General features: G+C 59.3%; 1 long non-coding RNA gene across 1 annotated transcript; it reads right to left on the bottom strand.

Moving 5' to 3' along the window:
• Positions 1-26: 26 nt before the first annotated feature.
• LOC113963039 lies at positions 27-4,878 on the bottom strand. The gene is made up of 3 exons (XR_003532624.1): positions 4,850-4,878; positions 1,682-1,783; positions 27-182 (listed from the first exon to the last, which is right to left on the bottom strand). It is a non-coding gene; the product is annotated as an uncharacterized LOC113963039 (long non-coding RNA).
• Between the last annotated feature and the right edge of the window lie 7 nt (positions 4,879-4,885).

Below are 4,885 nucleotides of genomic sequence, written 5' to 3' on the forward strand. Positions count from 1 at the left end.
CCCCCCCCCAGGGCCCTCACCACTTCCATGTAGAGCACGGAGACGTCGAAGTTGGGGTTCTTCTTGACGTTCTTGATGACGCAGGACTGCACAAGCTGCCCCCCGCACTCCACCAGCAGGCTGGGAGAGGTCACACTGGCCAGCTGGAAGCTCTTGAGGTTCCTCAGCCCCCAGGCCAGGATCTGCAGGGGAGGGGACAGCAGAGACTGAGCCACACACCCCGTGCCCGATGCCCCCCGTGGCACTGAGTGCCACGGCCAGGCCTTCCTGGGACACCTCCAGGGCTGGGCACTCCAAACCTCCCTGGGCAGCCCCTGCCAGTGCCTGACCACCCTTTCCAGGGGGAAATTCCTCCTGATGTCCAACCTGAGCCTCCCCTGGCACAGTTGGAGGCTGTTCCCTCTCCTCCTGTCCCTTGTTTTTTGGGAAAAGGGTCCAAACATCTCCCCGGCTCCCCCCTCCTGTCAGGGAGTTGTGAAGACCAAGAAGGTCCCTCTGGAGCCTCCTTTTCTCCAGCCCCCCAGGCTCTGGGGGTTCTCTGCATCCCAAGGCCTGGTTTGGATCCCATTCCTGGGTCTCCTGCCCCGCTGGGGTGGCACAGCCAGGCTGTGCCCCGTCCCAGCTCACCTCGATGGCCGTAACCCTGTCCCCATGACCCTGTCCCTGCTCACCTTGATGGCCATAACCCCGTCCCCTGTCCCCTCTCACCTCAATGGCCATGACCCCATGATCCTGTCCCCTCTCACCTCGATGGCCATGACTCTGTGCCTGCTCACCTTGATGGCCACAACCCCGTGACCCTGTGCCCCTGTCCCCTCTCACCTCGATGTCCTCATAACCCTGCCCCCTCTCACCTCTATGGCCATGACCCCATGACCCTGTTCCTGCTCACCTCGATGTCCCCATGACCCTGTCCCCATGACCCTGTCCCCTCTCACCTTGATGTCCCCATGACCCCCATCCCCTGTCCCCTCTCACCTTGATGGCCATGACCCTGTCCCCATGACCCTGTCCCCTCTCACCTCGATGGCCGTGACCCTGTCCCCTGTCCCTGCTCACCTCGATGGCCATGACCCCATGACCCGGTCCCCTCTCACCTCAATGGCCGTGACCTCGTCCTTGTGCCCCTGTCCTCTCTCACCTCAATGGTCATGACCCCATGACCCTGTCCCCACTCACCTCGATGGCCATGACCCTGTCCCCGTGCCCCTGTCCCCTATCCCCTCTCACCTCGATGGCTGTGACCCCGTCCCCTGTCCCCTCTCACCTCAATGGCCAAGACCCCATGCCCATGACCCTGTCCCCTCTCACCTTGATGGTCATGACCCCGTGACCCTGTGCCCCCGTCCCCTCTCACCTCGATGTCCCCATCCCCTGTCCCCTCTCAACTCTATGGCCATGACCCCATGATCCTGTCCCCTCTCGCCTCGATGTCCCCATGACCCCCGTCCCCTGTCCCCTCTCACCTCGATGGTCGTGACCCCATAACCCTGTCCCCTCTCACCTCGATGTCCCTGTGCCCCTGTCCCCTCTCACCTCGATGGCCATGACCCCAATGACCCCATCCCCATGACCCCATCCCCTCTCACCTCGATGGCCATGACCCCGTCCCCATGACCCCATGACCCTGTCCCTGCTCACCTCGATGTCCCCATGTCCCCATGCCCCCGTCCCCCCTCACCTCGATGGCCGTGCGCTGCAGGACGGGCCTGATGCCCTGGGGCACCATGTAAATGTTGGGCTCCCGCTGCGGGGGTGGGTAGGGAAGGTCGGAATCCTCCGGCTGAGGGGGCAGAGACAGGGAAAGGACATGTCAGGAACCCCGGGATGGGACACCCACCCCCTCCCCACACTGGATCCCCCTGGAGCCTCCATCTCTCCGCCAAACTCATCTCCCTCTGGAAGTCCAGGACATCCAGAGGGGGAGATGAGGGTTGGGGGGAGGATTTCACTGGAAAACTGGGTTTCTCCCTTTCATCCGAGCCTGGAGAAGATCAAACACCTGCTGGGAGCGATCCCTGAGCATTCCCAGGGAATCAGGAAGGATCTGGCCTCCAGCAAGTTCAGCCCCTTTTAGGGAAGGGGGGGTGGAAGCACCTCTGTCCCACCAGGATCCCGGTGGGACGGTTCCAGAGGGATGAGGAGAAGGGAGGAAGCAGCAGCAGCAAGGTCAGAGCTGGGCAGAGTGAGGTGCCGGGAGCAATTCCCAAAAAAAGTAGTGATTTAGTGGGAGCAGCAGCGTGGGATGGGGGGCTGGCATCGCCCCTGGATGTGGGAAGGGGTTGCTGTTCCTACAAACCCCATCAACCACCATCCCATGGGACAAGCCACCCCTGCACAGTGCCCGGGGAGGGAGAGCTCCAGCAGGGTGATCCCAAATCTGGGAAGCACGTGAGGGATTCAGAATTTGCCTCCTGAGAGGAGCAAAGCAGGAGTCAGAATTCCCTGGACACTCGTGTTCCTCTGGATCTGAATCTTCCAGCCCAGAGTCACCAAAAAAGCAGGAATGAAAGGAAAACCTCGGAAAATGCCACCCCTCCAACAAGGGTAAGTTGGGAGCAATTTGGGAACCTGGAATTCTTTCCAGGCTGGAATATCACTGCATTAAATCCAGTGTGATTCTGTTCCAGTCCCAGGAGTGGGGCAGGTTTCTATCTGGGCACAAAGAAATGCTCCCCAAAGGGATTTTCCACGTGGAACATAGAGAATCATGGAATCATGGAACAGTTTGGGTTGGAAAGGAACCTTAAGGATCATCCAGTTCCAAGCCCTTGCCATGGAGCTTTAATTCCCATTGGGAATTGCTGGATCAAGCTGGAGGCTTTGGGTAATTCCCTTCTGGGGCAGATATCCAGGTTTCCCACCTGGAGAAGTCCCCCATCCCACGATCCATGTGCTCACAGAGGGGGTTAGTGCCAGTAGGGAATGGGAAGATTATCCAGGAGGTGAAGGAAGAGCATCCCCAGCATCACCTGGGAACCCCCTGCTTCCCAAAATCCTTCACCTGAGGCTGCTCCCACCCGGAATCACGGAATGGTTTGGGTTGGAAGGGACCTTAGTGATCAATCCTTGGGGAAATCCATATGGGATGAAGGGAAAACTCGAGGGAAGAGCTCCTGCCTGTCCCTAAACCCTCTCCAGGTTCAGCTTTGGAAGCCCCAGGGGACACTTGGCTTCCAACCCTGCCCCATCTCCAGCTGTCCCTGAGTCCTTCTTGCTCCCTGCTGCTCTCCCAGGGCTTTTCCAGTGGCTCTCCTGGCCCTCAGTGATTCCAGGAGGATCAGATGGGACAGCAGGGAGCAGGGAATGCTGGGGATGAGGCAGGAGCGGGGAGGGATCAGGGAACAAGCAATTCCCAGGCCCAGCTCCCACCCACAGCCAGGAAAACACCTGCTGGCACCGGGATGGCCTGGACAAGGACAAATCAGAGGGAATTCCAGGGGGAGGGAGCTCTGGAGCTCGGCTGATCCCAGCCTGGCTGGGAGCCAGGGCTGGAAGAGCAAAGGGAGAAGCCAACACAGAGCCGGGGCTGGGAGCATCTCCCAGTTGGAATGGCAGTTCCAAGAAGGGCTTAAATCCCACAGTTTGGAGGGGATTTGGCCCCAAAAGCAGAGATGGAGCAGGAGGATGGTCCCAGCCCAATCCTCCAGGAGCACCACGAGCCGGATTCTCCCCACGGCGCTGGCCCCAAACTTTGGGATGAGGCTCAGGGGGATGGGGTGGGATAAGGGGTCCCACAGGGCAGGAGAGCCAGGCCAGGCCCCTCTGGAGGAGCTGCTCTCCCCCGAGAGTCCCTGCTGGGATTTTGCTTGGATTTCTGGGAAAAGGAAGGGGGATGGAGGGGAGCAAAATACCCATCGGAGGAGCCCCTCGGAGAACAAGGCCGGGAGGCAGAGCTGTGGAATTCCCCATCCGGAGATGGGAAGAGAGGGAGGAGAAAGAGCAGAGAGATGATTATGGTCACAGCAACTCATGGGGACAGAGGGGTGGGTCCTGCTCCCTCGGGAAAAGTATCTTGGGAAATGTGCTCATCCCATCCAATCCAACCTTTCGTGAAAGGAAAACCTCGGAAAATGCCACCCCTCCAACAAGGGCAGTTGGGAGCAATTTAGGATCCCATTTCCTGGGAATGTGGCCAGGCCCCAGGTCCTTCCCTGGCTCATCTCCCGGATTTTGGGGTCACCTGGCTCCAAGGGCCACCCCAACGCTCCAACAGATCCCTGCCTGGAGTTTTCCAGGATGGAACTTCCCCCCCCCATGGTGATCTGCTCCAAAGGAACCACGAGGGCTGGGGAGAGACCTGGACAGGTTGGGATCCTGGTCTTGGAATCACAGAACCATGGGATAGTTTGGGTTGGATTGGAAGGTCATCCAGTCCAAACCTCCTGGAATGAGCAGGGACACCTCCCACTATCCCAGCTTGCTCCAGGTCCCATCCAACCCAACCCTGAACTTTTCCAGGGATGGGGCAGCCACCACCTCCCTGATGGGAATATTTCCTTCAGATCCACTGGAACAGTCCAGGAAATCCTCAATTCCTGGCCAATTCCCCGGGAAAAGGTGGCAGCTGGGATTCCAGCTGAGGTGCAGCCGAGGGGCAGCCCAGCATTCCAGCTTTTCCATGCGTGCTTTGGGAAGGGGGGAACTCCTCACACACACACACATCCCAGGGGGGTGGGATGGATCCCAACATGCTTCCCAATCCCACGTTGACTTTCCCTGCCATGGGTCAAGCACAGAGTCCACCCACCCCGTCCTGTCCCCAAAATCCAGATGCTCCCGGAAAAAGGGACTCCCCAAATCTGACCCAGCCCAAGGTGAAAAGCAAGGAATCCTTTTAAAGACTCACCTCGTCCAGGCTGGAGGACAAATCACTCTGGGAAAG

Source organism: Neopelma chrysocephalum, unplaced genomic scaffold (assembly GCF_003984885.1).
Source record: "Neopelma chrysocephalum unplaced genomic scaffold, ASM398488v2 Primary Assembly neopelma1_187669, whole genome shotgun sequence".
In the NCBI taxonomy this organism is placed as follows: Eukaryota; Metazoa; Chordata; class Aves; order Passeriformes; family Pipridae; genus Neopelma; species Neopelma chrysocephalum.